General features: G+C 42.1%; 1 non-coding gene across 1 annotated transcript; it reads left to right on the top strand.

Annotated features, from left to right (window-relative positions):
- Window positions 1–82: 82 nt before the first annotated feature.
- LOC123463888 lies at window positions 83–187 on the top strand. Its single transcript, XR_006639258.1, has one exon. It is a non-coding gene; the product is annotated as a small nucleolar RNA U13 (small nucleolar RNA).
- The last annotated feature ends 21,498 nt before the right edge of the window (window positions 188–21,685 follow it).

Here is a 21,685-nt window from a genome sequence, read left to right as displayed (position 1 = left end):
CAATTTATCTGCTTCATGATAGTCACCCTTGCTTAAAACTGGATGGGATCTACTTAGGAACTCACAGCAAAAACGTTCTGCGATCCTTTTATTGGTTCATAAGCGTGATGATTGGGTGTTTACGCTCTTGCGTGACGTGTGCCTCCCACTGAACCTTGTTACGCTCTGGCACATAACCCGTCTGACGTGAACTGAGAGGATCCTTAAAGGTTTTTTTTATGAAGGCTTAAGTGGCTGTGGTTGAGGATGTGAGTCAGCGGTTCAATTCAAAGAGCTTGCTAGTTCATTCCCCTGTTTCTGTGCAAAGTCAGAAGGATTTATGGTGTGTATATATACCATGTTAGTTCAACGATTAAGGTGGTTGCTTGCAAAACCAAAGGACCCAGGTTTGATTCCTCAGGACACCTCCTCCTCCCTCTCAGATAATTTTTTAAAGTAATTTTTTGGACGATGGAACATTCATGAACCATAGATTGTCGCTAGAAAAATTTCAGTGCCAGGGATGGGATAACTTCCAGTGAGTTGTTGGTCAGGGAGGGTACCTGATGTCCCCAAAACATAGGTCATTGCCAAGGCCCTTGGTTTCCCACCAGAAATAGATGGTAAGACCCTATTGCTGAAGACTTGTGCTGCAAGGACACTGAGAAGTCCTGCTGGAACTGAGCTGATAACCTCATCCATGTAGACCAGCTGACAGAAAGCTGGAAGAAGCCATTCTGCATGAAGTTCCATGGGAGAAAGAAATCACCAGTGAAGATACTCAACAGTGAGCACTACAAGCCTTATATTTGGACAGCCAGGCCACATGAGCCAATGGTGGCAATAGTGGCATGTCTGTCATGGTGAAAACCAACTGCCCTCTAATTGGACTGGAGGCCCGCTCTATGGGAGGGAATACATCCCTGATACTGAAAACCTAAAATAGAGGTAGTCATGAGCCCTAGGGGTGTAACATCTGCTGCTGTCTGGCTAAATGTATATAGTATAGCCAGGAAGCACTTCTCTTAATGTTCATACCCTTGTATTAATGTTACTCTCACTTTTGGTAGAGAATCTTTTCAAATGGCAGTGACCTTAGGATGACTCAAAACACATCATGGTGCGGAAAAGAAGTGACAGGAGTGCTCCCTACTGCAATATCTCTATCACAACTTCCAAGGCTCAGGGTCCATTGCAGAAGAGGTGGCAGAAAGAATGTAAGAGCCAAAGGAAGGGTAGGATTCCTTACAACGTGTTCCCCCAGACACAAAAGGGCCTGGATATCTATGACCGCACAGTGCCTGACACTACACAAGACCATCATAATAGGAGGAAAAGATCATGACATCAAAATAAAAGAGAGACTGAGATGGGGAAGAAATATGATGGAGAATGGAGTTTCAACGGGGAACGTTGGGGGAGAGAGGGTATTACCATGAGATATTTTTTATAATCATGGATGTTGTTAATAAAAAATTTGAAAAGAAAAAAAAATTTAAAGCTTGCATTTGAAAAAAAAGTAAAGGAATCTTATTTAAAAGTAAAAGCAGTGTAGAAAAAATAGGAACAGAAGCATAATTTGTTATATTCTGTTTCACAGTTTTGACTTGGAAATCATGTAAATGCCTTTTTTTTTTTTTTTTTACTTTTTATTGACAACTTCCATGAATACAAACTATATAACATCACAATCCCTTCCCACCCCCACTTTCCCCTTCCCAGTACCCTCTCCACTGAGTCGCTTCTTCTTCCCAACTTATCTTCCTTTCTATGTCATCAGCAGCATCAGCCACTGTGAGGTCATGGATTTCAAGGCCACTTTTGTGTCTGGAAGACAGTATTGTAGACAGATACTCTTCATTTTCCTTTGGAACTTCTTTCCACTACCCCTTCTCTGCCTTGTCCCTGGAGCCTTGGAGGTGTGATAGAAAGGTCTCAATGCTGAACATTCCTCTGTCACTTCTTCCCAGCACTTTATTGAGTTTTGAGTCAACCCAGTGGTCACCCCCATCTGAATTAACAGGGCTGGAGAGATGGCTCAGCGTTTAAACAACTTGATTATAAAGCCTGACAGCCTGGGTTCGATTCCCCAGTACCCCATATAAAGCCAGATGCACAAAGTGGCACATGTATCTGGAGTTCTTTGCAGTGACAAGAAGCCCTGGCATGCCCATTTCTCTCTCACTCCCTTTCACCTCTCTCCCTCTCTCTCTCCCTCTCCCTCTCCTTGGAAATAAATAAGTAAAAATATTTTTAAAAAGAACAGTTGCCACACCAGGGACTCTAGCCACTGCAACCAAATTCCAGATGTGTGCATCTGGCTTCTGTGGTCCTGGGGAATCGAACCTGGGTCCTTTGGCTTTGCAGGCAAGTGCATTAACCACCAAGTCATCTCTCCGGCCCTACATTATTCTTTGTTTTAAAATATTTTTATTTATTTATTTGACAAAGAAAGAGGGAGACAGACAGAGAGAGAGAGAGAATATGAATGGGCGTGCCAGGCCTCCAGCCACTACAAAGGAACCCCAGATGCTTGCGCCCCCTTGTGCATCTGGCTAATGTGGGTCCTGGGGAATCAAACATGAGTCCTTTGGCTTTGCAGGCAAATGCCTTAATCACAAAGCCATCCCTCCAGCCCCCTACATTATTCTTAACAGGCAACAAAATAATTTAAAGTTCATTAGCTGAATAGATAAATGCTATAGTTTACATGTTAAATGACTCCCAAGGACCATGTGTCATAGACCTGGTCCCTAAGGCTGGCTCTGTTTAGGAAATGGTGTCTTTGCATTACTCTAACAAATACTTAAGATTATCAGTTTCCTGTGTGATGACCAGGCAAACGCAAGAGTAATAGCACAATATTTACAATCCAGGAATGCATGTGAAGACCCTAACCCAGGAAAGCCTGAATAAACCCTCCAGCCTCGTGTTTTTGGTTGCTTGCTTCCATGTCCACTTTTAGAGTTCCACAGTTAAGCAGTGTGCTCTCCTTTGCTTTGTTGTGAGCACCTCTGATATGGGTCATCAAAGTTCCCAAGGTGTTTTTCAAGAAACTCGAGGTAACAAGCTGGAGTCAGGAGCCCTTGTGCCCAGGCAAGTGGGCGATCTCAAAGGCTTCCAGTCTTCTGAACATGTGGCTAGTGAAGAACCATGATTTGATTAAGCATGTGCAGACCATGGCTCCTGTGTGCTGCTTACGTGGTTTCTCCACACTTCGGGCCACCCTGCTTCTTTATGCTATATAAGTATCCCAAAGCCTATTATCAAGGAGGCAGATTTGAGATGGCTCTCTTGTCCCCTCCTTTTTGGCAACCTCATGAGTAAACTTCACTTCGATGACTGACATGCTTACAGCCCACAGAGGACAAGCCTGGATCAGTGACCTGATGAAACCACCATTGTATCCTTTTGTATACAAGGCTTCAAAAAAAAATTCATTATAAAAATTAAGTTCAAGGCCAGCCTGGAGCTACCGACTGAATTCCAGGTCATCCTGGGCTACCCTACTTCAAAAATTTTGTAAATGATAATAATAACAATGCTTTAAATTGTATTTGTAAAATTTGAAGGAGTATCAAAGAATATAAATGAAACAAAAATCTTTTAAAACATCGGAAAGAGGACTAGAGAGATGGCTTAGTTAGTGGTTAAGGCATTTGCCTGCAAAGACAAAGGACCCCCGTTCGATTCTCCAGGACTGACATAAGCCAGATGAACGATGGGGGCACATGCATCTGGAGTTTGTTTGCAGTGGCTGGAGGCCCTGGCCTGACCATTCTCTCCCTCTCCCCACCCCCCACCTCTTACACTCTCTTAAAATGAATAAATAAATAAATGTTTTAATTAAAAAAAAACATTGGAAAGAGACCTCTCAGGAAAAAAATCCTGTTAACATGAAATACCTATCAAAATTGCTAAAGGTACACCTATGCTAAATATCTGATAAAATGTCTGCTGTCAGTGTGATGGAAATCTATTTCTCACCAATGTCCCTTGCTCCCTCCTGAAGTCCAGGGTTGTTTGGCTTCCTTTGCATGGTGGGCTTTCAGTTTGGTTTTAATGCAAGCACCTTTTATTAAGCTAGTACAGGATCTAAGAACATTTTACAGAATTTTTTTGTGGAAGGCTATTCCTTGCACTGCAGTGGCTGCATTTGACAGAACACCAGCCCTAGTTGTATGCCCTTTTCATCCTGTTTACTTAGTCATTCCCTTTATGGTACCAAAATGCTCAATTTCATTACTAAAACATTTGCCTTGGAGACATAGTCCTCTCCAGCATACACATTACTTCTCTGCTTTGAAAAATGTTGTAAAACAAAACAAAAAACTAATATGACAAACTCGCACGCACACACACCTCTTACCACCATAATCAAATGCCTGTCCAGCTTTATGTGGGTGGTTGGGAAACTGAACCCCAGGTCAGCAGATTTTTGAAACAAGCACATTTAATACTGAGCAATCTCCTTATTTTCTTCTTCTTCTTCTTTTTCTTGTTCTGTTCCTCTTCTTTATTTTGAAATAGGGTCTCGCTCTAGCCCAGGCTGACCTGGAATTCACTATGTAGTTCTCAGGCTGGCCTCAAACTCACAGCGTTCCTCCTACCTCAGCATCCTGAGTACTGGGATTAAAGTCATGTGCACCATGCCCAGCTTACAAATTATTTATTTATTTATTTTTATAGTTCTGGGTTTGGGACCCAGAGCCTTGCCCCACTGCAAGATGTTGCAGTCAGGTTCGCATTGCTGGTAGAAATCACACTAAGAGCAGCTTGTGGGAAAAAAAAGAGGTTTATTTTGTCTTACAGACTCAAGGGGAAGCTCCACAATGGCAGGGGAAAATGATGGCATGAGCAGAGGGTGGACATCACCCCTGGCCAACATAAGGTAGACAATAGCAACAGGAGAGTGTGCCAAACACTGGCATGGGGAAACTGGCTGTAACACCCATAAGCCTACCCCCAACAATACACTACCTCTGTGTTAATTCCCAAATCTCCATCAGCTGGGAATCTAGCATTCAGAACACCTAAGTTTATGGAGGACACCTGAATCAAACCACCACCTTCTGCCTATTACCCCCATAAACTGTTAACCATACATGATGTAAAATTCAGTGCATTCATCCAACTTTAAAAGTGCCCATAATTTTTTTAGTTAAAAAATTACTTTTTTAAAAAATTTTTTGTTAACTTTTTATTTATTTTATTTGAGAGAGACAGAGAGAGAAAGAGGCAGATAGAGAGAGAGAGAGAATGGGCGCGCCAGGGCCTCCAGCCACTGCAAACTCCAGACACATGCGCCCCCTTATGCATCTGGCTAACGTGGGTCCTGGGGAATCAAGCCTCAAACCAGGGTCCTTAGGCTCCACAGGCGAGCACTTAACTGCTAAGCCATCTCTCCAGCACAGGCCCCATAATTTTTTTTTTTTTTTGGTTTTCTGAGGTAGGGTCTCACTGTTGCCCAGGCTAACCTGGAATTCACTATGAAGTCTCAGGGTGTCCTTGAACTCATGGCAATCCTCCTACCTCTGCCTCCCGAGTGCTGGGATTAAAGATGTGCACCACCACACCCGGCTAGTCCCCATAATTTTTAATTCCAGTGATGTTCAATCATCTCCATAATCCAAGGTCTTTTAACTGAGCCATAATACCAAAAAAAAAAAAAAAAAAAAAAACCAAACAAATCCCTCCAAATCCATAGCACAGAATAAACATTCATACTGCAAAAGATGGCATTGGACATAGCAAAGAAATACTCGAGCAATACATGATTTAAACAGGGCAAACACCAAACTCAAGTCCAACAACTCTAGCCAGTGACAAATCTCCAAGTCCAATAATTCTAACCAGCAACAAGTCTTGGCATTCCCCCCGCATTCAGCTATGCTACTCACAGTCCTGGAAAACCTCACCAGGGCTGGCAGCTTTCCTTAGCAGCCATCTAGTGGTCCCAGCATCTCCACTGGGTCTCCACTGCAATCCACAGTTCATCCTCATGGCCCCATTGAGTCTCCATGCAGGCATCCAGCAAACCTGCTTCACACTTCTCACGGCCACTTCCAAATACAAGTCTGTGTTGCAAACTCAATGACCCTCTCTTTCCTATGTTTCTTATACTCCACAATACCAGATAAGGTGCCAGTTTGTTAATCCAGGGGGAAATAAAGCAGACTTTGAAGAACAGGACACTTCTTAAGCAAGCAGGTCCATTCAAGAATCTACGTTCTTTCTGTTGCCCCAGTGCAGGTCAACTGGCCCAATCTCAAAGGTTGTAATCAATCTCTCAAACAATTTGCAGGTGAAGGGGCAGCAATTTAGGCCCAAAGATTTCATTTTTTCTGTGCCATATCCCTCTGCTCACACCAGTTCATTTCTATGCAAAGCAACCCTGCACAACTTCTTAGGACATGGACATAACAACAAGCTTTTTATACAAACTGCCAGCCCAGTCCAAGCAAAGCTCTTTCTCACCCTCGTAAGGCAACCCTTACAGTCCATAGTTCTTACTGCATTCAGGTCTTTCAACTCTGACCAGAATAGTCCATCAATCTGTACTTACAGCACCTCAGGGCATCTCTTAAGCGAAGGTTTCAAATCCTTCCATATTTCTCTTGAAAATCAGCTCCAAAAGGCCAAAGCCACATAGCCAGGTGTCTATCAGCAATCCCATTCCTCAGCACTACTTTACTGTTGCAGTCAGGTTCTCATGCTGGTAGAAATCACACAACCAAGAGCAGCTTGTGGGAAAAAGAGGTTTATTTTGGCCTACAGGCTCGAGGGGAAGCTCCATGATGGCAGGGAAAATGATGGAATGAGCAGTGGGTGGACATCACCCCTTGGCCCACATAAGGTGGACAATAGTAACAGGAGAATGTGCCAAACACTGGTATAGGAAAACTGGCTATAACACCCATAAGCCCACCTCCAACAGTACACTGTGTCCAGCAGGCTTTAATTTCCAATTGCCATCAGCTGGGGAACCTAACATGCAAAACACCTAAGTTTATGGGGGACACCTGAATCAAACCACTATACAAGGTAAGTAATTTACCACTTAGCTGCATCCCCAGCCATACAATAGTTTCTTTCTATTTTTATTTTTAGTTATTTTTATTTATTTATTTGAGAGCAACCGACATAGAAAGAGGCAGAGAGAGAGAGAGAATGGGCATGCCAGGGCCTCCAGCCACTGCAGACGAATTCCAGATGTGTGTGCCCCCTTGTGCATCTGGCTAACGTGGGTCCTGGGGAATCAAGCCTCAAACCAGGGTCCTTAGGTTTCACAGGAAAGTGCTTAACCGCTAAGCCATCTCTCCAGCCCAACAGTTTCTTTCTTTCCATTTTGAGGGGATTCAGCTCAATGGTGGAGCCCATGCTTAGTTTCTAGCTTCAGTCCTTAGTATGTACACACAAACACATGCATGCATGCATGTGTGCACGTGCAGACACACAGACAGCCATTTTGTTTATTTGTCGAAGAAACAGGGCCCCATTTCCCATTTGTCCTATAAAATGTCCAAAACTGCATTTGGAAGATATTCTTATTATTTTGGTGATGAGGATCAAACCCAGGCCTCACACATGATAAGCAGGCATTCAGCCACTGAGCTCCATCCCCAACTTAATTTCTCCCACTGAATGTCACTTAATGTATTTCTCTATGTTTCCATTTCATGTAAAAAGGAAAAATCAGTCAGACAAGTTTTATTGATACATTATGATATGTTGAAATTCTGACCAGCAAGGCAACCTGACAGTTATATGGCTGGCCAGTCAGGCTAAATGTTCCAATTGCTACAATGGTGGCATGTCTGTAATGAAGTAAACCATGCCTGGTATTGAAAACCTGATCAAAAGCCTACGGTTTGTGAGGTCATAAGCCGTGGGGAGGGGCGGTGGGGGGGGGGAACTTGGCTAAATGGATATATTATGTCCACCAAACTGCCTTCTAAATGCTTATGTTTATACTCATGTACTAATGCTACTCGCACTTTGGGTTAAAAAAGCTTTGCACACACACACACACACACACACACACACACACACACACACACACTTGTTTTTGGCTTTTTTAGGCAGGGTCTTACTCTAGCCCAGGCTGACCTGGAACGCACTACGTAGTCTCTTGCTGACCTCTGACTCACAGCAATACTTCTACCTCGGCCTCTCAAGTGCTGAAATTAAAGGTGTGCACCACCACACCTGACTAGTTTCTGTTTTCATATGGTAGTGACCACTGGGATGACTCAAAACTTACTAAAGTACTGAAAAGTGACAGTGGGGTGTTCAGCACTGAGACATCTTTTATCACACCCTCCAGGGCTCAAGGACCATCACAAAAGAGATGGCAGAAAGAATGTAAGAGCCAAAAGAAGGGGAGGAGTGCTTTTCCATACTGTCTTTACTGTCTTCCAGACACAAAGTCACCATGGGATTTACCACCTTGCAGAGGCTGATGCTACCTACATAGATCTGCATAAGAAAAAAAATTATGACATCAAAATATGAGAGACTAGTTGGAAAGAAGAAGAGATCCAGCGGAGGCGGGATTCGGGAGAGGGAAAGGGGAGGATTGTGGAAAGTCATTATCATCACATATACTGTCTACATGGAATGGTTGTTAATAAAACTTTAAAAAACTTTAAAACTTTAAAAAACTTTCTCTGTCTTTTCCTGCTTGCTTTTGCAGAGACATCATTAATAATTGCTTAATTTTATTATTTCATTTAAGTTACAAAATAGCAATTTTCTAATTTTATTTTCTTTGGCTTTTTTTTTTTTTTTTTTTTTGCCTGCACTACTCTTTTAGTGCATCTTTCCCTTAGCAACTCGTCATTTGATCATCGTGGAACACAGTTTGTGCACAAAAGGCAAGATAAGTATTTATTTGTTTCCTTTATATCTCCTTTTTAACTTACTGGCCTTTGCTGCTGAGTTTCTTCCTTCTCACACAGAAGCCCAGTCATCTGTAGCTAGCATCCACATATGAGGGAGAACATGTGGTGCTTGGCTTTCTGGGCCTGGGTTACCTCACTTAGTATAATCCTTTCCAGGTCCATCCGTTGTTCTGCAAATTTCATAAATTCATTTTTTCTTTACCTCTGAGTGCATATATGTTTTGGATTGTAATGTCCTCCTGTTGGAGTGTGCCCTTAATCAATATAAATTGACCTTCCTTATCTTTCTTGACTAACGTTGGACTGAAGTCTACCTTATCAGATATTAGGATAGCAACCCCTGCTTGTTTTCTAGGCCCATTTGCTTGAAACACCATTTTCCAACCTTTCACTCTAAGATAATGTCCATCCTTTGTAGAAAGGTGAGTTTCTTGGAGACAACAAATTGTACGATCCTGCTTTTTAATCCAGTCTCCAAGGCTATGTCTTTTGGTTGGGGCATTGAGGCCGTTGATATAAAGAGAGATTATTGAAAGGTGTGTATTTATGTTTGCCATTTTTTTTTTGTGGTTCCTGTTCTACCTTTGCTCTCTTGTGTTAACTACTATTTGAGTATTGTTTATTTTTTCCAGGTTCCTTATATGTGTACTTTTCCTTCTCTTCAGCATGGAGGATTCTTTCAAGTATTTTCTGTAGAGCTAGTTTTGTCTTCAAATACTCCTTTAGCCTGCTTTTGTCATGGAATGTCCTTATTTCTCCATCTATTTGAATGGATAGCTTTGCAGGTTAAAGTAACCTTGGTTGACAATTGTTGTCTATCAGAATTTGGAATATATCACTCCAAGCCCTTCTTGCTTTTAAAGTTTGTGTTTAGTAATTTGCTGTAATCTTGATGGGCTTGCCTTTATAGGTAGTTTGATTTTTCTCTCCAACTCCTTTCAATATTTTTTCTTTGGATTGTGTGTTTGGTAGTTTGATTGTAATATGGCAAGGAGAGGTTCTTTCCAGGTTTTGTCTGGCTAGTATTCTAAAGGCTTCCTGTATCTGCATTGGCACCTCTTTCTCAATTTGGGGGAAGTTTTCTTCTATGATTTTGTTGAGGATGCCTACTATGCCTTTGGAATGAAATTCTTCTCCTTCTACTCCTTCAAACTACAATCAATAGCAATCAATCAATCAATGCCCTGAATTCTTATGTTTGATCTTTTCATGTGTCCGAAATATCTTGAAATTCCCACTCATACTTTTCTATAAGTTTGTCTTTCTCTTTGTTGGACTGTATTAGATCTTCCACCTGGTCTTCTAGCTTAGATATCCTGTCCTCTCCTTCATCCATTTTACTGGTGAGATTTTCTACAGAGTTTTAATTTCATTAACTGTTGTGGTGGTTTGATTCAGGTGTCCCCCATAAACTTAGGTGTTCTGAATGCTAGGTTCCCAGCTGATGGAGATTTGGGAATTAAGGCCTCCTGGAGGGAGTGTATAGTTGGGGGCAGGCTTATGGGCTTTATAGCCAGTTTCCCCATACCAGTGTTTGGCACACCCTTCTGTTGCTGTGGTCCATCTTATGTTGGCCAGGGGGTGATGTCCACCCTCTGCTCATGCCATCATTTTTCCCTGCCATTGTGAAGCTTCCCCTCGAGCCTGTAAGCCAAAATAAATCTCTTTTTCCCAGAAGCTACTCTTGTTGGGTGATTTCTAACAGCAATGAGAACCGACTGCAACAGTAAAGTGGTACTGAGGAGTGGGATTGCTGCTAGACACCTGACTGTGTGGCTTTGGCCTTTTGGAGCTGATTTTCAAGAGGACTGTGGGAGGATTTGAAACCTTGGCCTAAGAGATGCTTTGCAGTGCTGTAAGTACAGCTTGATGGTCTATCCTGGTCAGAGCTGAAAGACCTGAAGGCAGTAAGAACTATGGACTGTGAGGTTTGGCTTATGAGGGTGAGAAAGAGCTTTTGCCTGGACTGGGCTAGCAGTTTGTGTGAGAAGCTTGCTCTTGTGCCCATGTCCTGAGAAGTTGTGCAGGGTTGCTTTGTGTAGAAATGAACTGGTGTGTACAGAGGGATATGGCACAGAAAGAAAAATCTTTGGGTGAACTCTTGCCTGTTCAGCTGCAACTGAGGGATTACACCTTTGAGACTGGGCTAGCTGACCTGTGCTGGGGCAACAAGAAGAATGTAGACTCTTTTGAAGGGGCCTGAATGCTCAAGGAGTGCCCTGTTCTTCAAAGTCTGTTTTATTCTCCCCTGGATTAACAAATTGGCACCCTACCTGGTATCGTGGAGTATAAGAAGTGCTGGAAAGAGGGTCATTGAGTTTGCAACACAGTCTTGTGTTTTGGAAATGGCCATGGGCAGTGTGAAGCGGGTTTGCTGGTTGCCTGCATAGAGACCCATGGGGCCATGAGGATGAACCGTGGCTTGCAGTGGAGACCCAGTGGAGATGCCGGGACCATGAGATGGCTGCCGAGGAGCTGCTGGCCCGGATGAAGTTTTCCAGGACTGTGAGTAGCCTAGCTGGAGGGGTGGAATTGGAATGCCAGAGACTTGTTGATTGAACTTGAAGATTTGTCACTGGCTAGTGTTGCTGTACTTGAAGCTACAGAGTTTGATGTTTGCCCTGGTTGTTTTAAATCTTGTATTGGCTGAATGTTTCTTTGCTATGCCCAATGCCATCTATTGCAGTGTGAATATTTATTCTGTGCCATTATGGGTTTTTTGAGGTTATTTTTTGGTATTATGGCTCAGTTAAAAGATCCTGGACTATGGGGATGTATGAACATCATTGGGATTGATTAAAAACTATGGGGACTTTTAAAGTGAGATGAATGCATTGCATTTTACATCATGTATGATTATCAGTTTATGGGGGCCAGAGGCAGAATGTGGTGGTTTGATTCAGGTGTCCCCCATAAACTTAGGTGTTCTGAATGCTAGGTTCCCAGCTGATGGAGATTTGGGAATTAAGGCCTCCTGGAGGGAGTGTATTGTTGGGGGCGGGCTTATGGGCTTTATAGCCAGTTTCCCCATGCCAGTGTTTGGCACACCCTTCTGTTGCTGTGGTCCATCTTATGTTGGCCAGGGGGTGATGTCCACCCTCTGCTCATGCCATCGTTTTCCCCTGCCATTGTGAAGCTTCCCCTCGAGCCTGTAAGCCAAAATAAATCTCTTTTTCCCAGAAGCCATTCTTGTTGGGTGATTTCTACCAGCAATGAGAACCGGACTGCAACAACTGTGTTCTTCATTGCTAGTAATTCTGACTGGTTTTTCTTTATTATTTCTATTTCCTTATTTATGTCTTGTATTGACTTCTTTATTTCGTTAAATTGGTGTCCTGTGTCTTCTTTGATTCCTTTGATTTTTCTCTTTGTTTCCTTTGATTTCCTCTTTGACTTCCTTGAACATATTTACAATCATTCATTTGAAATCTTTCTCAGGCAATTCCTCTAACTCTGCCTCACTGCAAGTCATTTCTGATGCATTAATATTTTTTGGTGGATTTATATTGTCTTGAATTTTGGTGTTTCTTGTGTTATAATGCATATATTTTTGCATCTTGGATTAAGTTAATGCTTGGATTTTCTATTTAGCTGGGTATTCTTAGCTGTATCAATTGATCTGATATTATATATCTTCAGGGTAGGAGATTAAGATGTTAGGTGTGGCTCTTAATACTCTCAGAGTATCTACAAAAGTGTTCCTGGGATTTGAGTTTGCCTGCTATGGGAGTATTCAAGTAGGCTGAGTGGAACAAAATACAGGTAGATTCTAAAATTTAAGTAAACACTGTACACATTCATTGAAAAACAGTACTGAGTATTTATGCAAGAGTAGATAGATCCTCTATCAACAAAGAGGTTAAGATTTCTGGTCTGTGGAGGGTTCCAAATCAGCTTGTGACCAATTGAGACCCTTCCCTGGTGCAATCCCAGTTACCTTTTTGGATGATTTTGGTCTCAGTCAAGTAGTCTGGCTGGGTCGCTGGACTGTTGTTCTGTTTTCTGGAGCTGGGCACTGGCTTTTTCTTTGGGGCAAACTGAGCCTGGCAACTGTGGCCCTGTGGACTGGCATCACTGCTGCTGCTGTATCTGCCGCTGGAGCTGCTGAAGCTGCTGCTGCTGGATCCACCACCGCTGTTGCTGAAGTGCTGCTGCTGGATCTGCTGCTGTTATAGCTACCACTTCTGCTGCTGCTGGAGCTGCTGCTGCCGTTGTTGGAACTACCACTTCTGCTGCAGCTGCTGCTGCTGAAACCACTGCTGCTGGAGCTGCTGCTGCCACTGCTGGATCCACCACTGCTGGAGCTGCTGTTGCTGGTGCCGGAGCCACTGATGTTGCTGCCGGAGCTGGAGCCACTGCTTCCACCACCACTTCTGCTGCCAGAGCTGCTTTGGCCTGCCTGTGCAGGCCCTGGATTCTCTGGATCTCTCCTACTTCTCTGCTGCCATATTAATTTCTTATACACCTCACTCTTTAGTAAAAGTGTGTATTTTGCTGGGTTTTCTTTGACTTTTTCTCCCCAGAGCTGCTTTGTTGTGGTTCCTATGCCACCATCTTAACCGGAAGTCCTCTTAGATTTTCATTAGCCCTCTTTACTCCATCTCTTCCCATGACCTCACTTAGGTCTTTTTCACCCCATTAATCTGTTCTTCTACTTACATATATACAATACCATCCATTAAGGCCCCCTTGCGCCCTTTATATTCCCTTTATAACTTCTTTATAGCTTACTGGCCTCTGATACTGAGTTTTATTCCTACTTATGTAAAAGTCCAATCATTTGTAGTTAGGATCCCCATATGAGAGAGAACATGTGATGTTTGATTTTCTGGTCCTGGGTTACCTCACTAAGTATAATACTTTTCAGATCCATCCATTTTCCTGCAAATTTCATAACTTCAATTTTCTTTACCGCTGAGTAGAGCTTCATTGTGTAAATGTGCAACATCTTCATTATCCACTCATCAGTTTAGGGACATTTAGGCTGGTTCCATGTCCTAGCTATTATGAATAGAGTGGCAATAAACATGGTTGAGCAAGTATCTCTATGGCAGTGACACGAGTCCTTAGGATGTATGCCTAGGAGTGCTACAGTTGGGTCCTATGTTAGATCTATTTTTAGCTGTCTCAGGAACCTCCACACTGATTTCCACAATGGCTTGGGCTGATTGTATTCCCACCAACAGTGTAGAAGGTTTCTTCTTTTTCAATATCCTTGCCAGCATTTATGGTCATTTGTTTTCATCATGGTAGCCAATCTGACAGGAGTGAGATGGAATTTCAACATAGTTTTAATCTGCATTTCCCTGATGGAAAAAGATTTAGAACTTTGTTTTAGATGTTTAGATCTATATTTCTTCTTTTGAGAACTCTATTTAGTTCCACAGCCCATTTTTTAATTGGGTTGTGTGATTTCTTATTATTTAATTTTGGGGTTTATTTTTTTTTTTTTTGGTATCTCCTAGATATTAATCCTCTGTCAGATGTATATCTGGCAAAGATATTCTCCCATTCTGTAGGTTGCCTCTTTGCTCTATTCACAGTGTCCTTTCCCTTACAAAAGTTTTGTATTTCATGAGGTCCCTGTGGTTGATCTGTGGTTTTATTTCCTGAGCAACTGGGGTTATATTTAGAAAGTCTTTGCCAAGACCAACATGCTGAAGGGTTTTCCCTGCTTTTTCCTCTAGCAGTTTCAGAGTTTCAGGTCTGATATTAAAGTCTTTGATTTATTTGGACTTAATTCTTGTGCATGGAGAGAGATAAGGATCTATTTTCATCTTTCTACAGATACATATCCAGTTTTCCCAGCACTGAAGAGACTGTCTTTTCTCCAGTGAATATTTTTGGCATTTTTGTAGAAGATCCAGTGGCTATAGCTATCCATACTTACATCTCGGCCCTCTATTCTGTTCCATTCATCTACACCTCTGTTTTTGTGACAGTAACATGCTGTTTTTGTTACTATAGCTCTGTAATATAGGTTAAAATTAGTTATGGTGATACCACCAGACTTACTTCTCTTGTTCATTTTTTTTTTTTTTTTTTAGATATTAGAGGTTTTTTGTGCTTCCAACTGAATTTTAGGATTGTTTTACTATTTCCATGTGGAATGCCATTGGAATTTGGATGGGAATTGCATTAAATGTGTAGATTGTTTTTGGTAAGATTGCCATATCACAATATTGATTTTTATAATCCAAGAACAAGGGAGGTCTTTCCATTTCCTAGTGTGTTCTGAAATTTCTTGCTTGAGTGTTTTAAAGTTTTCATTGTAGAGACCCTTCACTTCCTTGGTTAGGTTTATTCATTTATTTATTTATTTTGATGCAATTGTGAATGGGAGTGATTTTCTGATTTCATCCTCTCTGTGTGTGTGTTTTTACCAAATAGGAAGGCTACTCATTCTGTGTGTTTATTTTGTATCCTGCTACATAGCTGTAGGTGTCTGTGGTATTTGAATAGATGGCCCCCAGTATATTCAGCATTTTATTAGTTTGTAGTTTGAATCTGCAGCCACCTGGCTGAAGGCAGTTTCACTGAGTGGATCTTAAGGTGTGGTGGTGGATTTGAGATTTCAATCTAAAGATATGCAAAGTGTGCTTAGCTGGAGCTCCTGAAGTGTGCTATGCTATGTGGCTTTTGGCTTTTAGGTTTATGCTTCTCTTTCCCTGCTTGGACCTGTGAAGGCAGGCCAGCTTCTTCTGCCATTATGGAATTTCCCCTGGATCTGTAAGCTTTAATAAATTTCTTCCTGCATAATTGTGCCTGGTCTGGAAGTTCATCTCAGCGAACCTGAAGCTGTCTGTTACAGTGTTTATCAGATCCAACAGTTTGCTGGTAGAGTCTTTATGGTCCTTTATGTATAGAATCATGTCATCTGCAAATAATGATAACTTGATCTCTTCCTTTCCAATTTGAATCCCTTTTATGTATGTCTCTTGCCTTATTGCTATGGCTAAGACTTCCAGTACTATATTAAATAAAAGTGAGGACAGTGGACATCCTTGTCTTGTTCCTGTGTTTAGTGGAAAAGCTTCAAGGTTTTCTCCATTTAGTATTTTGTTGTGAGCCAGTTCTTGTAACAAAAGCCCTCTATGTGTCTCCTGCCAAAGTCAAGAATTATAGCAATTTAATAATTTTTTTTCTGTTGGGATCAAACCCAGGTCCTCACAAATGTGAGGCACACACTGCACTATGGAGCTACACCCTAGCCCACAATGGACTTATTCACTTCTAGAATGAGGAAACTTTTCTTGCATAAAACAAAAAGGGCATTCTGAGAATGTTTTGATAGGCTGAAAGAAGAGACTGGTTTTAAAGACAGAGAAAGGAGGAAGAAAGAAACACAAATTAGACTTTGATTAGACATTTTAAAGTAATTTTCCTTGTATGGTAGGCCAGACAATAGAAATGTGATTTGTTGGTAACATCAGGTTATATTGGTAAGTATTAAGGGAGTGAGTTATTTTTTTAAAGTTTTTTCTTAGCTGGGCGTGGTGGCACACACCTATAATCCTAGCACTTGGGAGGCAGAGGTAGGAGGCTTGCCATGGTTTGAGGCCACCCTGAAATTGCATAGTGCATTCCAAGTCTGGGCTAGAGTGAAACCCTGGGTGGGCAGGGGGAAGAAAGGATTTTTCTTTTTGGTTTATCAAGGTAGGGTCTCCCTCTAGCCCAGGCTGATCTGGAATTTACTTTGTAGTCTCAGGCTGGCCTTAAACTCACAGCAGTCCTCCTACCTCTGCTTTCTTTTTTTAATTTTATTTATTTATTTATTTATTTTTATTTATTTGAGAGCGACAGACACAGAGAGAAAGACAGATAGAGGGAGAGAGAGAGAATGGGTGCGCCAGGGCCTCCAGCCTCTGCAAACGAACTCCAGATGCGTGCGCCCCCTTGTGCATCTGGCTAACGTGGGACCTGGGGAACCGAGCCTCGAACCGGGATCCTTAGGCTTCACAGGCAAGCACTTAACCGCTAAGCCATCTCTCCAGCCCCCTACCTCTGCTTTCTAAGTGCTGGGATTAAAGGTATGTGCCACCATGCCAGCTTTTAAGACTTTTTGTTGACAACTTCCATAAATATAAATAATGTACCATGATCATAAACTTCCCAAACCTATCCTCCACTGAATCCACTTTTTTTCAAATAGCCTCTTTTTTATTTTGCTGCCATCATTTTTTCCCTCCTATTATGCAGGCTAGTATAGGTAGCATTAGCCACTATGAGGTCATAAATATCCAGGCCATATTGTATCTGGAAGACAGTATTATAAGCAGTCTTTTCCTTCTTTTGGCTCTTACATTCTTTTTTTGTTTTGGGGCTTTTTTTGTTTTTGTTTTTTTGAAGTAGGGTCTCACTCTAGCCCAGGCTGACCTACAATTCACTGTGTAGTCTTAGGGTGGCCTGAAACTCACAGCAGTCCTCCTACTTCTGCCTCCTGAGTGCTGGAATTAAAGGTGTGCACCACCATACCTGGCTGGCTCTTACATTCTTTCTGCCACCTCTTCCACATGGACTCTGAGCCTTGGAGGGTCTGATAGAGATGTCTCAGTGATGAACACTCCACTGTCACTTCTCAGCCTATGATGAGTTTTGAGTCATCTCAGGGGTCACCATCATCTGGAAAGAGAAGCTTCTCTAACCAAAAGTGAGAATAGCATTAATATATAGGCATAAATAAAAGTATTTAAAGGGAAGTTTGGTGGGCATAATGCATCCATTTACAGACAAAAGTAGTAGTTTTCCTGCTAGGGCTTATGACCTCCCAGCCATAGGTTTTTGATTATGTTTTCATTACCAAGCTGGAATTTCCTCCCATGGAATGGGCCTTAAGTCCAAGGCAGTGGGCATGTTAATCTCATGCCAATGTAAATTGGCCTACTGGGGAGATTTGCCTATTATCCTTCCAATTTTAATTCTCAATATGATATGTAGTTTAGTTTCAGCTGGGTAATGTAGAACTTTAGCATTAGTCACTCTATTGTGATTTTTTAATTTTTACTTATTTAACAGAGAATGACACAGAGAGAGATAGAGATAGAGATAGATAGAGAGAGAGAGAGAGAGAGAGAATGGGCATGCCAGGGCTTCCAGCCACTGCAAATGAACTCCAGACATGTGTGCCTCTTGTGCATCTGGCTAACATGGGTCCTGACGAATTGAACCTGGATCCTTTGGCTTTGCAGGCAAACATCTTAACCACTAAGCCATCCCTTCAGCCCATATTGTGATTTTTGATCTTCAATTTGAAGGCCACGTAGAAACTAGTCCCAAACAAAAGGTTTATGTAACTTAGTCAACACTCACTCTCTACATACTTTATTAGTCCTATTTCTGTGGAGAATCTTGATGAACACCATGTTTGGGATTGAGTCCAGAGCGTCATCATCTAGCTAGACAAGTGTTCTATTAAAGAGCCATGACTGTGGACACATACTAGCAAGTGCTCTACCATTGAGCTATACCCACAGCCTCCAAGGGACATCTGACCCCTACCTGTCCTCCTTAGACCTGCCTGTGAGGAGGCACTGCCTGCAGTTGCTCTTCACCCCTTGTCTCCCTTGTTCTTCCACATCACCTCCTGGCGCAGTCAGGTTTGCGTTGCTGGCAGAAAACACCTGACCAAGAGCAGCTTGTGGGGGAAAAAGGTTTATTTTGGCTTATAGTCTCGAGGGGAAGCTCCATGATGACAGGGAAAATGATGGCATGAGCAGAGGGTGGACAACACCTCCTGGCCAACATCAGATGGACAATAGCAACAGGAGAGTGTGCCAAACACTGGCAATGGGGAGCTGGCTATAACACCCATGAACCCACCCCCAACAATGCACTGCCTTCAGGAAACACTAATTCCCAAATCTCCATCAGTTGGAGACCTGGCATTCAGAACACCTAAGTTTATGGGGGACACCTGCATCAAACCAACATACTTGCTTTCTGTGATATTGCTGGGGCAGTTCCTCAGGACGGTTCTGGTTCCACTTCTCACCACCCAGTCTTCTCTGAGGTATCTTATGCCTCCCACAGCCGCCAAGGCTATCTTTTTATGTTAAGCCCCTACTGCAGACCTTTAGCCTGTGAACACAGCTTACCTCTATCTCCTGTATGCCACAGGGGAAAATCTAACATCTCTTAGTTGAAATTTGAATCTTCTCTGATAAAGTGATCCTTCTCTTAGCTTCCTATTCCTACCAGGTAATCTTTTTTACTTCACTCAGGAAACTGAGTATAATTCCTTCTCTTCCCACATGCAATTTATCAGCAAATTTTATTCATTTTTTATCTCAAAAATGTATCTTTAATTCATTTTTTTTGAGGTAGGGTCTTGCTCTAGCCCAGACGGACCTGGAATTCACAATGTCTAAGGGTGCCCTTAACTCATGGGGATCCTCCTACCTCTGCCTCCCAAGTGCTAAGATTAAAGGTGTGTGTCACCACACCTGGCTCACTTTCCTCTTTTTTTTTTTTTGATATTTTTATTTATCTATTTGCAAGCAGTGAGAGATATGAGAGAGACAGATAGAGGGCATGGGTGTGCCAGAGCCTCCAGCCCCTGCAAATGAACTCCAGATGCATGGATAACTTTGTGCATCTGGCTTTACATGGGTACTGGGGAATTGAATCCAGGCCATTGGGATTTGGAAGCAAATGCTTTAGCCCTGAACTCTCTCTCCAGACCTTTGAATTCACTTTCTCCCACTCTCCTCTTCTTTGTTCTTCCTCTTCTTTCTCGCCATTTTCTTTCTTCAATGCTAGAAATTGAACCCAGGCCTTCATTATGCTACATAACTGTTCTACCACTGAGCTAAAAGCTCCAGCACATTTTTTAAAGCTGTGTCTCTCCAAGTCCTCCTACCAGAACCACTTCTGTAGTCCTCTAATTGATTTCTTGCATTCCTGCCCACAATTCCATTCATATTAAAAATTCAGAGCTGGAGAAATGGTTTAGTGGTTAAGGCACTTGTTTTCAAAGCTTGGTGGCCCAGGTTCTATTACTCTACACCCATATAAAGTTGGATGCAAAGCAGCACATGCATCTGTGGCCCAAATGTGCCTATGATGATGGAGGCAGAGCAAGGAGATTCTAGAGCTCATAGGTCAGTCAGGCTGATGTACGTTTGCAGTCTGGCAGTTTGTTTGTAGTGGCAATAGACCCTGTTTCAAAGAAGATACAACAGACACCATGAAGGTGTCCTCTGGCTTTCACACATGTGCCATGGTGTGCATGCATACATGTGAACAAACACAAATAAATCAAGTAAATTAAATAAATAAGAATTTTAAATGTTGAAAAACTCAGATGACATTACTTCTCTATTGAGGTCTAATCATCATAACTCCTTAATATAGCTACTAGGCCCTACATGACTTTCCCTGTGTCCCTTGTACCTCCTCTGGTACCTTACTTCCCTCTCTCTTATGAAGCTTCACTTACATGGAATTCATTCCTGCACTATCTGATCACTATTCTGCCTCAAATTTCTTATGCCTGCTCTTCACTTTGGTCTTCACCTCCTGTCATTGTTCTGAGCTCAGCTTCAATGCCTCTTGTTCAAATACCTTCCCTGTGTACCACATCTCAGTTTAATATAAGTGCACACTGCATACCTTACCATGGTAGTACATGTATATGCCTATGTGTGCTTAATGTCTTAAATGTATTTGTAGTAGGAGTCATTTGAGGCTTGTTTATCACCACCATGGCTGGCACCCAATATGTGTTAGTTGTTGAAAATTTTGGCTCTGAGTTGATGACTCATGCCTACTTCTCTACAAACAGAATATTTTATGGATGCCAGCCATGGTCCATGAAGTGGAGCAAATCTTGAATGCAGTACCATAGTTGCACATGCTCAATAAAGAGCAGGTGGATTCATTTGGATAGTAAAAGACACACAATATACAGGCTTTGTTATTTTTTTTCTTGCTTTCTTTCATTTCTTTTTGTTGAAATATTTTATTTTTATTTATTTATTAGAGAGAGAGACAGAGAGAGAGGAGAATAGGTGTGCCAGGGCCCCTAGCCACTGTAAACGAATTCCAGACACACGTGCCACCATGTGCATTTGGCTTATTTCGGTTCTAGGAAATCAAACCTGGTCCTTTAGGCTTTGCAGGCAAGTGCCTTAACCACTAAACCATCTATACAGTCTCTCTCTTTCTTTCTTCCTTTGCTTCTTTCTTTTTTTTTTTTGACACTAGGTCATAACTGTAACATTAGTTGGCCTCTACTCCCTACATAGATCATGTTGGCCTTGAACTTGGAGCAATCCTGCTTTCTTTGCTTCTTGCACACTGGGATTACATGCCCAGCCAGGCCTTGGTATTTCTTACCAGCTTTTCATTTAGTTTCTTTGTTTGGTTGTATAACTCCCTGTGACTTGAGAAGCAAAAATAGCCCATAATTATTATGACATTGACCTTTCTGTGTGAATTCTTTTTTTTTTTTTTTTTTGGTTTTTTGAGGCAGGGTCTCACTCTGGCCCAGGCTGACCTGGAATTCACTATGTAGTCTCAGGGTGGCTTCGAACTCACAGCAATCGTCCTACTGCTGCCTCCATCATGCCCGTCATGTGTGCATTCTTTTATGTGTTCTTAACCACACTCTGAGGTGGTGGTTACTGTCCATTTTATAAAATGGGAAAATTAGGCTTTGAAAGATTGAGGAACTAGTTGGGTATAGTGGCTCACACCTGTAATCCCAGCACTTGGTAGGTATAGGGAGAAAGATCAGGACTTTAAGACTAGCCTTTGCTACCTAGTGGGTTTGAGGGCAGCATGGGCTACATATGATCCTATAT

Source organism: Jaculus jaculus, chromosome 9, assembly GCF_020740685.1.
Source record: "Jaculus jaculus isolate mJacJac1 chromosome 9, mJacJac1.mat.Y.cur, whole genome shotgun sequence".
NCBI lineage: Eukaryota > Metazoa > Chordata > Mammalia > Rodentia > Dipodidae > Jaculus > Jaculus jaculus.
Note: the sequence above shows the minus strand (reverse complement) of the source record. Positions and strands in the feature narration are given on the sequence as shown.